At 47.3% G+C, this 15,894-nt stretch overlaps 1 pseudogene; it reads right to left on the bottom strand.

Annotated features, from left to right (window-relative positions):
• Positions 1-5,938: 5,938 nt before the first annotated feature.
• Positions 5,939-15,894, bottom strand: part of LOC125726469 (intersectin-2-like) — a 42,556-nt pseudogene continuing 32,600 nt past the window's right edge.

The following is a 15,894-nucleotide window of genomic DNA, read 5'->3' as shown; positions in this document are numbered from 1 at the left end:
CTGACAAACCAGCAGCCTGACCCTGACAAACCAGCAGCAGCCTGACCCTGACAAACCAGCAGCAGCCTGACCCTGACAAACCAGCAGCAGCCTGACCCTGACAAACCAGCAGCAGCCTGACAAACCAGCAGCAGCCTGACAAACCACCAGCAGCCTGACAAACCACCAGCAGCCTGACAAACCACCAGCAGCCTGACAAACCACCAGCAGCAGCCTGACAAACCACCAGCAGCAGCCTGACAAACCACCAGCAGCAGCCTGACAAACCACCAGCAGCAGCCTGACAAAGCAGCAGCCTGACAAAGCAGCAGCCTGACAAAGCAGCAGCCTGACACTGACAAAGCAGCAGCCTGACACTGACAAAGCAGCAGCCTGACACTGACAAAGCAGCAGCCTGACACTGACAAAGCAGCAGCCTGACACTGACAAAGCAGCAGCCTGACACTGACAAACAAGCAGCACGACACTGACAAACAAGCAGCACCCTGACACTGACAAAGCAGCAGCAGCCTGACACTGACAAAGCAGCAGCAGCCTGACACTGACAAAGCAGCAGCAGCCTGACACTGACAAAGCAGCAGCAGCCTGACACTGACAAAGCAGCAGCAGCCTGACAAAGCAGCAGCAGCCTGACAAAGCAGCAGCAGCCTGACAAAGCAGCAGCCTGACAAACCAGCACCACCCTGACAAACCAGCACCACCCTGACAAACCAGCACCACCCTGACAAACCAGCACCACACTGACAAAGCAGCAGCACGACACTGACAAAGCAGCAGCACGACACTGACAAAGCAGCAGCACGACACTGACAAAGCAGCAGCACGACACTGACAAAGCAGCAGCACGACACTGACAAAGCAGCACGACACTGACAAAGCAGCACGACACTGACAAAGCAGCACGACACTGACAAAGCAGCACGACACTGACAAAGCAGCACGACCCTGACAAACCAGCACCCGCCTGACAAACCAGCACCCGCCTGACCCTGACAAACCAGCACCCGCCTGACCCTGACAAACCAGCACCCGCCTGACCCTGACAAACCAGCACCCGCCTGACCCTGACAAACCAGCACCCGCCTGACCCTGACAAACCAGCACCCGCCTGACCCTGACAAACCAGCACCCGCCTGACCCTGACAAACCAGCAGCAGCCTGACCCTGACAAACCAGCAGCAGCCTGACCCTGACAAACCAGCAGCAGCCTGACCCTGACAAACCAGCAGCAGCCTGACCCTGACAAACCAGCAGCAGCCTGACCCTGACAAACCAGCAGCAGCCTGACCCTGACAAACCAGCAGCAGCCTGACCCTGACAAACCAGCAGCAGCCTGACCCTGACAAACCAGCAGCAGCCTGACCCTGACAAACCAGCAGCAGCCTGACCCTGACAAACCAGCAGCAGCCTGACCCTGACAAACCAGCAGCAGCCTGACCCTGACAAACCAGCAGCAGCCTGACCCTGACAAACCAGCAGCAGCCTGACCCTGACAAACCAGCAGCAGCCTGACCCTGACAAACCAGCAGCAGCCTGACCCTGACAAACCAGCAGCAGCCTGACCCTGACAAACCAGCACCAGCCTGACACTGACAAACCAGCACCAGCCTGACACTGACAAACCAGCACCAGCCTGACAAACCAGCAGCAGCCTGACAAACCAGCAGCAGCCTGACAAACCAGCAGCACCCTGACAAACCAGCAGCAGCCTGACAAACCAGCAGCAGCCTGACACTGACAAACCAGCAGCACCCTGACACTGACAAACCAGCAGCAGCCTGACCCTGACAAAGCAGCAGCCTGACACTGACAAACCAGCAGCAGCCTGACACTGACAAACCAGCAGCAGCCTGACACTGACAAACCAGCAGCAGCCTGACACTGACAAACCAGCAGCAGCCTGACACTGACAAACCAGCAGCAGCCTGACACTGACAAACCAGCAGCAGCCTGACACTGACAAACCAGCAGCAGCCTGACACTGACAAAGCAGCAGCCTGACCCTGACAAAGCAGCAGCCTGACCCTGACAAAGCAGCAGCCTGACAAAGACAAAGCAGCAGCCTGACAAAGACAAACAAGCAGCAGCCTGACACTGACAAACAAGCAGCAGCCTGACACTGACAAACAAGCAGCAGCCTGACACTGACAAACAAGCAGCAGCCTGACACTGACAAACAAGCAGCAGCCTGACACTGACAAACAAGCAGCAGCCTGACACTGACAAACAAGCAGCAGCCTGACACTGACAAACAAGCAGCAGCCTGACACTGACAAACAAGCAGCAGCCTGACACTGACAAACCAGCAGCAGCCTGACAAACCAGCAGCAGCCTGACAAACCAGCAGCAGCCTGACAAACCAGCAGCAGCCTGACAAACCAGCAGCAGCCTGACAAACCAGCAGCAGCCTGACAAACCAGCAGCAGCCTGACAAAGCAGCAGCAGCCTGACAAAGCAGCAGCAGCCTGACACTGACAAAGCAGCAGCCTGACACTGACAAAGCAGCAGCCTGACACTGACAAAGCAGCAGCCTGACACTGACAAAGCAGCAGCCTGACACTGACAAAGCAGCAGCCTGACACTGACAAAGCAGCAGCCTGACACTGACAAAGCAGCAGCCTGACACTGACAAAGCAGCAGCCTGACACTGACAAAGCAGCAGCCTGACACTGACAAAGCAGCAGCCTGACACTGACAAACAAGCAGCACCCTGACAAACAAGCAGCACCCTGACAAACAAGCAGCACCCTGACAAAGCAGCAGCACCCTGACAAAGCAGCAGCACCCTGACAAAGCAGCAGCAGCCTGACAAAGCAGCAGCAGCCTGACAAAGCAGCAGCAGCCTGACACAGCAGCAGCAGCCTGACACTGACAGACACAGCAGCAGCAGCCTGACACTGACAGACAAAGCAGCAGCAGCCTGACACTGACAGACAAAGCAGCAGCAGCCTGACACTGACAGACAAAGCAGCAGCAGCCTGACACTGACAGACAAAGCAGCAGCAGCCTGACACTGACAGACAAAGCAGCAGCAGCCTGACACTGACAGACAAAGCAGCAGCAGCCTGACACTGACAGACAAAGCAGCAGCAGCCTGACACTGACAGACAAAGCAGCAGCAGCCTGACACTGACAGACAAAGCAGCAGCAGCCTGACACTGACAGACAAAGCAGCAGCAGCCTGACACTGACAGACAAAGCAGCAGCAGCCTGACACTGACAGACAAACCAGCAGCAGCCTGACACTGACAGACAAACCAGCAGCAGCCTGACAAACCAGCAGCAGCCTGACAAACCAGCAGCAGCCTGACAAACCAGCAGCAGCCTGACAAACCAGCACCAGCCTGACAAACCAGCACCAGCCTGACAAACCAGCACCAGCCTGAGCCTGACAAACCAGCACCAGCCTGACACTGACAAACCAGCACCAGCCTGACACTGACAAACCAGCACCAGCCTGACACTGACAAACCAGCACCAGCCTGACACTGACAAACCAGCACCAGCCTGACACTGACAAACCAGCACCAGCCTGACACTGACAAACCAGCACCAGCCTGACACTGACAAACCAGCAGCAGCCTGACACTGACAAACCAGCAGCAGCCTGACACTGACAGACAAACCAGCAGCAGCCTGACACTGACAGACAAACCAGCAGCAGCCTGACACTGACAGACAAACCAGCAGCAGCCTGACACTGACAGACAAACCAGCAGCAGCCTGACAAACCAGCAGCAGCCTGATAAACCAGCAGCAGCCTGACAAACCAGCAGCAGCCTGACAAACCAGCAGCAGCCTGACAAACCAGCAGCAGCCTGACAAACCAGCAGCAGCCTGACAAACCAGCAGCAGCCTGACAAACCAGCAGCAGCAGCCTGACACTGACAAACCAGCAGCAGCAGCCTGACACTGACAAACCAGCAGCAGCAGCCTGACACTGACAAACCAGCAGCAGCCTGACACTGACAAACCAGCAGCAGCCTGACACTGACAAACCAGCAGCACCCTGACACTGACAAACCAGCAGCACCCTGACACTGACAAACCAGCAGCACCCTGACACTGACAAACCAGCAGCAGCCTGACCCTGACAAACCAGCAGCAGCCTGACCCTGACAAACCAGCAGCAGCCTGACCCTGACAAACCAGCAGCAGCCTGACCCTGACAAACCAGCAGCAGCCTGACCCTGACAAACCAGCAGCAGCCTGACCCTGACAAACCAGCAGCAGCCTGACCCTGACAAACCAGCAGCAGCCTGACCCTGACAAACCAGCAGCAGCCTGACCCTGACAAACCAGCAGCAGCCTGACCCTGACAAACCAGCAGCAGCCTGACCCTGACAAACCAGCAGCAGCCTGACCCTGACAAACCAGCAGCAGCCTGACCCTGACAAACCAGCAGCAGCCTGACCCTGACAAACCAGCAGCAGCCTGACCCTGACAAACCAGCAGCAGCCTGACAAACCAGCAGCAGCCTGACAAACCAGCAGCAGCCTGACAAACCAGCAGCAGCCTGACAAACCAGCAGCAGCCTGACAAACCAGCAGCAGCCTGACAAACCAGCAGCAGCCTGACAAACCAGCAGCAGCCTGACAAACCAGCAGCAGCCTGACAAACCAGCAGCCTGACCCTGACAAACCAGCAGCCTGACCCTGACAAACCAGCAGCCTGACCCTGACAAACCAGCAGCCTGACCCTGACAAACCAGCAGCCTGACCCTGACAAACCAGCAGCCTGACCCTGACAAACCAGCAGCCTGACCCTGACAAACCAGCAGCCTGACCCTGACAAACCAGCAGCCTGACCCTGACAAACCAGCAGCCTGACCCTGACAAACCAGCAGCCTGACCCTGACAAACCAGCAGCCTGACCCTGACAAACCAGCAGCCTGACCCTGACAAACCAGCAGCCTGACCCTGACAAACCAGCAGCCTGACCCTGACAAACCAGCAGCCTGACAAACCACCAGCCTGACAAACCACCAGCCTGACAAACCAGCACCCTGACAAACCACCAGCCTGACAAAGCAGCACCCTGAACCTGACCTGATGTGTGTCTTACATATAAGGTTCAGAATTACCTGTTTTAGTTTCCATTCATACCTTTATGAATTAAGATTTTCTGAGTGGAAATGTTAAAATCATATAACAATATTTTAACAGTGGAATGAATGCATAAGCAATTAAGGAACTGTTAGTTAAATCCACATGAAGCAACATAACGTCTTTAGTAGTAAAATGTGATGTATCTAGGAGTGACAATATGTTTCCAAACATTTGTATGTGCTGTGGTTTGCTGACACTAAATAATGTTAGGGGAAACAAAAAAACGACCTATTGACAGTTACAGGGTAGTGTGATTCTTGTAATAAACTTAGTTTTACCAAAGTCCTGTGTTAGTATTCAGTACAACATACACTGCATACATCCATCTTGCTTTCAGTGAGGGAAGATTTTTCTTTAAAAAAAAAAAAAAAATTTGTTCCTTGGTAAAGTTGGTTTGTCTCACAGGTACCGAATTTGTATAATTAAAATAAGATAAGATATTGACATAATATATTTTTGGTTTTATAAACAACTGACAGGAAAAACAAAAACCTGAGATATTACCATATCCAGTGGTAAACAATAATCAGTCCCAAAAGGGCTTTCCTATATTTTGCATTTGTGTCAAACGTCCACATTATCAGAAGTACTCAGGAGTCCAGACGGTCTCCAGCAGCACTGGCATACAGCTCTCAGCTCACAGACGCCACCTGGCGAGTGAACGTGGCAGAACCCTGTCTGTGCTGGAGCCGGACTGCCCGTGGCATCAGCCTAGAACCTGCTCTGCTGATGCTTGCCGCTGGTTCCGGGGATCGGAATGAGCATCTCGTCAGGAAGCCTCAGCTCTGTCCGTTTGTCTTGGGAAGCGGGGTGGAGGCGGGGGCGGGGCGGGGGGCGTATGGCATGGCACCAATCCGCGTCGCCTCATTTGAGAGATTTTTGGTCGAACAGCTGCAGGTCCAGGCGCACCCACACCTCGCCTGTCGGCACCTCGTGCAGCAGCAGGCGCCTTGTCGCTGCTCCCTTGTTTTCCAGCTCCTTCTTGATGGTGGCCACAGGAACTTCAGTGCGGCCCAGGAAGTCTAACAATGATACAAGCAGCCATGATGAAAGCGGCCACCATCAAACGCTAGTAATAGAACACAGGCCATTGTGGCACAATGAAAGAAATTAAGCAATAGGGGGGGGAAAGAAATAAACGGTCAAACACAAAAGAAATTATCTAGTAGAAGGGTTGCAGTGAGACTGCAGAATATACCAGGGCATAAAGTAGAGAACGTAGTTCATCTGTATGTGTTCTTGGGCTGTAGGAGTAACCCGTACAAATACAAAGAGAATGTTCAAACTCACACACACAGAACCAGGGGGAGGATATGGAACCAGAACCCTGAAGCATGAAACCACAGTGATACCCCATGGAGAAACTTAAAATGACGTGTAATAAATAAATAAATTAAAAATAAATTAAAAGTTAAATTAAAAAAAAAAAAAACAAGACGAAACTTCAAATATGACACCCAAATTTTTCTAAGGGAAATTTAACATCAGCACATTTAACATCAGAACTGTTCCCAAGACGAATTTCAGGAAGTGTCAACGTGTAAAAAGAGGAGAAATAAACATCTGAAGAAAGGACTAACCATCGGGAGAGAACTGGTCCCTCTTGAAGATGGTGACACATAGAACATCCTGGTACAGGTCCTTAATGAAGAACTGACAGTTGAAGTTCCACTTGGGGTTGATTGTGTCATTTATTGTCCGGGAGGTGAAACACTGTGCCCCCATGGTCACCTCGCAATATGGATTACTCTTTCCTGGAGGGTGTAGGCCATCAAAAAAAACCATTAAACCCAACCATCAAGCCATACATGAGGTACAAGGCATTAGGGGGTTAGCGGCTGGAGTTTCGGGAGATAGGACTTGACCTTTGACCCTCACCATTGGGCTTGCAGGGCTTGAGCTCTGTGGCCTCCAAAATAGTGACCAGCAGGCGGCCAATGCCACTGGTTTTCAGGGAACGAGCTGGAAATGCATACAGCAAGTGATGCATGAGTCGAAAGACCAAGGAACAATAAATAAGATTCATAATAAAGAAGTTAAGATGCAAGGAACTCCCAAGGAATTGGCAGAAATAAGATACAGCAACTGGAAAAAAAAACTGTAGTTAATGGGGCACTGCAGTCTATGATAGGGTTATCAAGGGTTCAGTAATGAAGGTCTGCATAAATAGACTGTACAGCAACCAAAAGGGAAAGTAGTAGGTTCTTAAACTGCAACGGATGTGTTCACTGGAAGGACAGGCTGTGTAAAAGAGGGAAACTCAAATTCAGGAAAAACCAGTGCTCAGCTACAAACTCAGACCAAGATTTTGTTTTTACAAACCAGTTGAGTAGCCTTTGACTGACTCTCTATGCTCAACTGGTTGGAAGAAACAAATTCTTGCTCATGGGGTTTGTAGGTTCTGGCTGTGAAACGTCCAACATGGACTAAAACATGGGGTCAGGGTTCTGAAACACTGAATAGGGTAATGAATATATACTGGTGACTTAGAGGATTTTATATTACAGATACATAAATATACACACACACACATACATATAACTAAATTAAATAGGAAAAGGACAAGCAATTTTGTAGACAGATGAATAAAACCATTACATAATCAAACTGGACTGAAGGGTTATGCTAAGACACTGAAAAGGATTAAATGCAAATAAAATAGTTCACCTTGGTAAGCTTTCTCTCGCTTCTTCTTCTCAGTCTCTATGAAATGTTCTGAAGCAGCTTTGATTTTCTGCGCCCAGGCAGTCCTGATTGATTAAATAAGAAGAAACACCTGATTTGTTACCAGAACAGGACACCGAGGGAGCCTCCTTGTGGACTGAAGCCACAGCTTCCTTGTTCAATTCTCCTTAGTCTCTTCTCTAACTCCCTTCCTTCCCCACTCATTGATGTTCTCTGTCCTGAGAGTATAAACACGGTCGATGTGGGAGATGTGGAAGATTGGCTCATCGCTAGACGGATCGGAGGGCATCTTCACCAGAACTTCATTTAGAAACACGGGCTGGTTGGATAGAAGACCAAAATCGGGTCATAGACTCGCATTAAATTGGAAGTACACACAGTAGAGAAAGCCCGTAAAAATGGGCTAAACATACAACTAAGGAAATGGCACCTCTTTCTAGAAAGTTCTACTCCGAATTGTATGGATATGAAAAGTTCATTTAAAACGCAATGTATGATTTTGTGCCGTAAATGTAACTGTCTGGTATTGCTAGCCCCCTCCATTACTCCCCAGCATGAAAAAGAGTCTCACGTTCTTGTACATCTTGAACTGCATGTTGCACTTGGGACTGAAGAGCTTATCCGTCCCTGATGAGGTGAACTGCTTCACTGCTTGGGTGAGCAGCAGGAAGTCATTGAAGAGGAAGGTGTATAACTCCTTGTTGCTCTTAGTTTTATAGACCTTGCCGCTGTGTAGCAGCTTTCGGGGACCCAGGCAGTTGGTCAAGGAGTTGAATATCAAGTTCTGTAGGGAAATGGAACAATTGGAAGTGTCCAGTAAACTGTAGGAAAGCTGCAAAAATCCAGACCCTAACTTGTAGTAGGATTAACTCTGTAGACGACTTTGTTAGAGGCTGTGCATGTAAACAAACATTTGTTAAGAACTTCAGGAGGGAATATTGTAGATTATATAAAACCCAGGCTATAGACAAGAGCTTCGTGATATAGTTGCATTAGATGTGCTCACCTCAGTGATGCCTTCACACTGGACATGGCTCTGAATCCACTCTAACCTGTCGGAGTTCTCCTTCTCCCGGACCCCCTCGTTGACCTGCAGACAGAGCTCCTCGGCCCTGTCCAGAGCCTCCCGCAAGTGTCCATGGTCCAAGTGATTCTCTGGAGTGTTCTCGAGAATCTGGGGAGCAGGAGATTTGGAAATAGGTCTGGGACCTGCCTAAGAATGAACTCTGTCTTTGGACAAGGACTGTGGAGTTCAGGGTAGAGTGAAGTTACTGGCGGTTTGATGTTAATCAGATCCATCCATCCATCCATCCATCCATAAATAAACTGGTGCAGCACGTTTTGTAACAGTTGACATCCAACATTTCACAATACCCATACTCACTGTTAGGTTGAAGAAACAGTTGTTAATCATTTCTGTATGATCAGCAATGAGTGTAAATATATATGTATACGTTATTTCTTATCTTCTAGCCACATACTCTTAGCTATTGTACTCTAAGTAGGTGGTTAACAGCTGCCTACTTAGATAAGAATCTCACTTCCCTCTCTTGCGCCCCCCATTGACTATAAATAAAGAAGCCAAGGGGAACCACCCTTTGTAACACATTCTGCTGTAGTTTGCATTGCAGAGAGTGTGGGTACCCTTGCAAGTAAAACTGTAACCTGTGTGTGTCTCGTAAATGTGGAGTTGGGGTGGAAACGCCGGGCGCTTTCCCCAACATAGAATTTGGTCCTTCGAGCCGGATCCGAGGAACCCCGAAGACGTCTCCAGTACGCCGAGAGAAGCGACACCGAAGTCTGTCGACAGCCACTCGAAGTCGGGTGCAAGAAAGACCTGTGATGTGAATTCGTCATCAGGCCGGTGGTTAGAACTGCGCTCGACGTCTGGTGATGTCTGAAGGACCTCGGTGACGGATCAGAGAGCACACTATACAGGTGAGAGATACGGCACCTAAGTGAGTAGGTGGCCAAGTGAGAGATACGGCACCTAAATAAGTAGGTGGCCAAGACATGCATGTGGTTGAGGTTAGCCGAAATTAACCGGGAGAGAAAGTAGGCGTTGTTGGAAATATATATATTGATGTATGTGGATGTGTTTTTATAGGTTTTAGATTAACCTACACGATCCACCCTAAAAGCAACAACATACTGGTGACTGAAGGATCAAGGACGGGTTTCATCCCTGAAAACTAACACCGCTGCTCTAATAGGGAGCAGTAGAAGGCCGTGTTAGTGTCCTCCTGAGGTCTCATGCCAGATACTTGCTTTTAGGATTTTTTATTTTTTGTAGTGTATCCATTAAAAGGTAACAATGGGGAAGAATCAAAGTAAACAAATGGAACTAGAGGGAGATGAGAAGTTTATGGAAGGATATAAGCCAGGATCAGGACAAATAAGTAGATGGAGGAAAAAACATGGGTTTGAAGGAAAACTCCACACTCCAGATATATATAAAAGCTCACAGACTTTTGTATAAAAGCTAAACTTAAAACTGGAGATGTTACAGACTACCAATAAGAAAGAAGGTAAAGACAGAAAAAAAGAATATGTTTTTTCTGATGCATGGTTGGAACAAAGTAAGTTAAGAGATGTACGTAGAAAACAGAGTATGCAACAATTACATGGAAGGATAGAGATAGTGTTTATGAGACGAGCAGATTATGGCAGAATAGCGCAATGTAAACAAAAAGATGGAGAGGAACCTGAGGATTTTATGGATAGAATGAGAGTTGTATTTAGAGGAAACTCAGGGATCCCATTTGATGAAGAGGCAGTAGGAGTGTACCAACAACAGCTAAAACGAGCTTTTGTCGCAGGCCTAAAGCCCGAATTGCGAAAATATCTTGACAAACATTGGGTACATCAGAATACTGGTTCAGTCCAACAAGCACTAGAATATGCCCAACACGCGCAGAGAGCGCAGAAACAGGAAAAGACAGACACAATATTCAGCGCCTCAGATGTAGTAGCGTTAGTGCAAATGAATCCTCCGGGGAGGGGAGGATTCAGAGGAAGGTCAAGAGGCCGAGGAAGGGGGAGAGGTGTTTTCAGAAACAATTACAGGAATTCGTCTCAGCAAGATAACATTTGCTGGACATGCAGGAAACCTGGACACTTAGCTAGGAATTGTAGAGTAGGGAAACAACCATATAACCCAAACTCCATTGAAAACAATGATCAATGACCCCCCTCGGAGGCCCCTGTTACCGACACCATCCGAGGCAAAACAGAGGTGATTTTAAGAAAGGAAACGGAGGTCACTTTACAAGACCTTTTAGATAAGGAAATAGATTTACAAGCAGTGTGTCAGTTATTAGCAGAAAGGCAGTGGGAAACCTTGCCAAGTCGGAAGTTAGTCATAAACAGTGTCTGTGTGACACTGGAGCATGTAGGACTGTCCTAACCTCCAGTCCTCCCGGAGTCACATATTCTTCATCAGTCATAAATATAAAAACGGCAGGAGGTCAGACAGACAGACATCAGTTAACAAACCCAGTTGCAGTAAAAGATAAGGAAACTGGACTTGAATGTCAAGCACAGGTGTTAATAAGCCCTTCTTGTCCTGTTAACTTGTTAGGTCGAGACCTTATGGTACAAATGGGCATTAGCGTGGTTGCCACAGCCACTGGCATGAAAGCAATCGTAAATGAGGAAGCTTATGTTGTGCAAGGAACCACAACACCACAATATTACTGGTCTCTGGACCTAGGGGGAACTGCACAGACACGAGAATTATTGCGGAAAACTAGAGAAAAGCAGTCCCCTAGACAGGCCCAGTTCATGCCTGACGATGCCTTACACGTCACTATGTGGTACAAAGACACCCTTGGACCAGATTATGTCTATGACAAAACGTTTCATGCCCTCCAAGACACTTGTATAATATATGTATGTTAACCCCACCACTGGGTTTTCAGCAGCCTCAGTCATTTTATCTAACAAGCAACAAGCTGTATTTAGAGAGAGAACACCACACGTATCTCTTTCAAAACCACCCCAGATGCAGTGGAGAGATGTAGAGATGTTCTTACGAGATTCTATGCACAGTTACAATGACTACCAACCCGTATCTGGCTCCTGTTGGAGCTATGATGAGAAACACAATGTGTGGCGGTTTCCTTTGGGATGGAGAGTTCAAACCACTCCCACCACACACTTAAAGGACCCAACCTGACAAATTTTTTCAACCCTGGAGGAGGGATCATGTCCAGATCTAGATCGCCTTCCAGAAGGGTTGTGGTCGTCCTCCCCCACTGATGTAGGGCTGGTAAAGGGATTCCCACCTTACAAAGTAACTGTGAAATCAGAACACCGTCCGGCAATACCCATTAAAACCTGAAGCAGAGAAAGGTATAGCCCCTGTAGTGCAAGACATGTTAGCATCAGGAATATTGCGAGAGGCTCCTGAAGCCACTTGCAACACTCCTATCTTTCCAGTCCAGAAGGGACATACAGGGAAATGGCGCATGGTGCAGGATTTAAGACCTGTTAATAACATAGTGCAACATGCAGCACCAGACGTGCCTAACCCACACTTATTGCTCAACTCATTGACTCCTGATAAAAGCTACTTCTCAGTAGTGGATCTTAGTAATGCATTTTTCTCAGTACCATTGCACCCTGATTCTCAACATTTATTTGGATTTACCTATAAAGGGAAAAAATATACATATACTAGACTCCCTCAGGGATTTTCTGAAAGCCCACATGTATATACCATGGCCCTTAGATACTCTATGAGTACCTGTGAAATACCATCACATAGTCAGGTATTACTATACGTGGATGATATCTTAATAGCAGCAGATTCAGAACAACATTGCAAAGAAACTACCCTAACTGTGCTTCAGCATTTATACAATACTGGACATAAAGCTTCTAAACAGAAGTTGCAGTACTGCAAAAAGACAGTTGTCTATTTAGGGCATAACCTTTCACAAAAAGGTCGCTCGCTGCTAGAGATAAGGAAACAAGCTATACAGGAAGCACCTAAACCACAGACTAAACAACAGATGCAATTATTGTAGAGAATGGTTACCAGATTATGCTTTTCTAGTTCAACCTTTGCAAAATTTAATATACGGGAAGGAGATGACTCTAAAGGACAAAATACAATGGACTGAGGACGGAGAAAATGCTTTTACAAATTTAAAAAGAATGTTGCAAACCAATGTGACCCTTGCTCTACCAGATTATCAACAACCATTCACCCTATGTGTAGATGCTAATCAAGGTTATATGAAAGCAGTATTAACACAGCCATTCGGAGCAAAAGAGAGACCGTTAGCATTCTATTCAAAACGATTAGATGCAGTAGCAGCTGGCTTTCCACAGTGTTTACAGGCCTGTGCAGCTGCTGCAGAAGCAGTAAAGGTATCAGCAGAATTGGTACTTTGTCACCCCCTCATACTTAAAGTTCCTCATTCTGTGTCTCTAATCTTGTTGCAGACACCGCTTCCATTCTTAACACATACAAGACATCTTACCTTAGTGTCACTTTTGCTCTCACAACGTAACATTGAACTTCAGCGGTGTGGCCTATTGAACCCTAGTACGCTTCTCCCTACCGCAGAGGATGGGGAGCCACATTCTTGCAAAGCAACAATAGAAGAACAAACAAAACCAAGAGCAGATATTCTGCAAACTTTTATACCAGGATCAGAAGTTGTTTATGTAGATGGCTCAGCATCAAAAAATGATATGGAAAAAAATAAAGTTGGGTATGCTGTAGTTACATCTACTGAAGTGTTAGAAGCCAATGCACTCCCTTCTACTTGTTCAGCACAAGCGGCTGAACTTTATGCTGTGATCAGGGCATGTGAACTGTTCAAGAAAAAGTCACTTACTATCTACACTGATAGTCAATATGTGTTTGCAGCTGTCCATCACCATGCAAGAGTCTGGAAAAATAGAGGTTTTAGAACATCACAGGGCACATCTCTTACTCATACGAATTTGCTACTTAGATTATTAGACGTTGTGCATTTACCGACTCACTTTGCACTGTGCAAATGCAAAGCACACCAGACTGATGACTCTGCAGAAACCGCAGGAAATAGTTTTGCAGATAAAACCGCCAAAGAAGCGGCACTGAAACAACCTACCTTATCAGTGGCAGACATTCTTTTTATAGATAGCGATGTGCTATGTGATGCACAGATTCATGCTCCTAAAATAGAAGTACAAAGTTGGATCAAAAGAGGAGCAATACAACGAGAGAAAGTTTACTATATGAATGACAAGCCCATCCTACCAAAAAATTTATACAAAACAGCTGCTTTGGTGAGCCATGGAAATACTCATGTCTCAACAGGAGGGATGGTACATATCATACAACAATATTTCTATGCTATAAATTTTTCTGATTATGCAAAACAATTTTGTAGGACATGCTTAATTTGTTGTAAACACAATGCACAAGGAAACATCAGACCAAAACGTGGCCAGTTCCCCACAGCTGAGTATCCGTTTCAAGTTGTACATATGGATTTTATTGAATTATCTTGGTCACAAGGAAAGAAATACTGTCTAGTTATTATAGACACCTTTTCTAAGTGGGTAGAAATATACCCTGTAAAGCATTGTGATGCAATGACCGTTGCAAAATGTTTGGTAAGCCATTATTTCCCTACCTATGGCATACCTCATATTATAAGATCAGACAATGGGACTCATTTTGTAAATCAGACTATGTCCCTTTGCTCACAAGCATTAGGTTTTACGCTTAAGAATCATTGTGCGTATCACCCCCAGAGCGCAGGCTTAGTGGAAAGGACCAACGGCACTATTAAAACAAGGCTAAAAAAGACAATGGAAGAGACAAAAAGGCCGTGGCCAGAATGTTTGTCTCTAGTAAAATTATGGATGAGAATAACTCCCACTCCTGCAGGATTAACACCTTTTGAAATAGTGTATGGTAGACCATTTCCCCTAGCAACTGAAATGAATGACATAGAAAAAGCAGACCGAGAAAATACGCTGGCTGATTGGATGCGTAAACTACTAACATCACAACAAAAACATAGCCCCAGTAGTCTGCCGGTAAATTCTGTTTCTACTCAACAGGATAACTTGCAGCCGGGAGATTGGGTCCTGGTCAAGGTCCTGTTGCGGAAAGATTGGAGCACACCTCGGTGGGACGGTCCTTATCAAGTCCTCCTCACAACACCAACAGCAGTAAAGATCGCAGAACGACCTTCCTGGATACACAAAAGTCACTGTAAACCCATCAAGCCCTTATCAGAGGCCTCAGCAACAGAGTAGCAGTGGAAGTCCGCTACAAAGGCACAGTAACCAATAGGGTGCTGTTGTCTCAACCCGGTGAAGAAAACAACTGAGCTGCACTCTATTTAGGATGGCCCTGATAGGGTGGGGATGTGGTAAAGTGACTCTAGGGGTCATTCTTGTTGTAGGACTTGTATGGTTGTCCTGGCTCTCACCAGCTCCATTACAGCACCTACGGCGATGGACCCATGATGACTTCCATCTACGCCCGTTGCCCGCTGACCACTCACATCCATTTATGCAAAACTACTGGTACCGATATGTACATGATACTGTAACAGCGAAAAATGTGACAAATTGCTATGTTTGTTCAGTAATGCCCACTCATAGTGAAGGACCTACGGTGTATGGTAAAGCTATGAACATATCCCAAGCCAAGTGCGCTGCTTCTTTCGCAGGAATAGGATACCAGAGCCGTCTTTCCCTTATATTTTCGCTAGCAGGGGAAGATGTGAACATAACTATACCTGGGACTAATAGAATGACAGTGGTCCGAATTAAGTATCAGGAGGCTACAGGAAACTACCCAGATGACGTTGGGTTTCAAAATGGTACCTGTATACAGGATTTCTGGGTAGACTTCGCTGTTGCTAAAACTAATGTCTCACTTCCTTTTTCTGTCTTGATGGACCGAGACCCACTGACATATCAGCATGCCATTTGTTTTAAGCAAGATAATGGTACGCGATGGATAGGAGGAAACACCACGAACTGTAACCTAACATATGTAGACAGCATGTATGGATCTCCAATTTCGATGCTTCGCCCCAGTAATGGAACATATTGGGTGGACGGAGTAGCATGGTTGTGTGGA

The sequence above is a fragment of the Brienomyrus brachyistius genome, unplaced genomic scaffold (assembly GCF_023856365.1).
Source record: "Brienomyrus brachyistius isolate T26 unplaced genomic scaffold, BBRACH_0.4 scaffold72, whole genome shotgun sequence".
NCBI classification, from domain to species: Eukaryota; Metazoa; Chordata; class Actinopteri; order Osteoglossiformes; family Mormyridae; genus Brienomyrus; species Brienomyrus brachyistius.
Note: the sequence above shows the minus strand (reverse complement) of the source record. Positions and strands in the feature narration are given on the sequence as shown.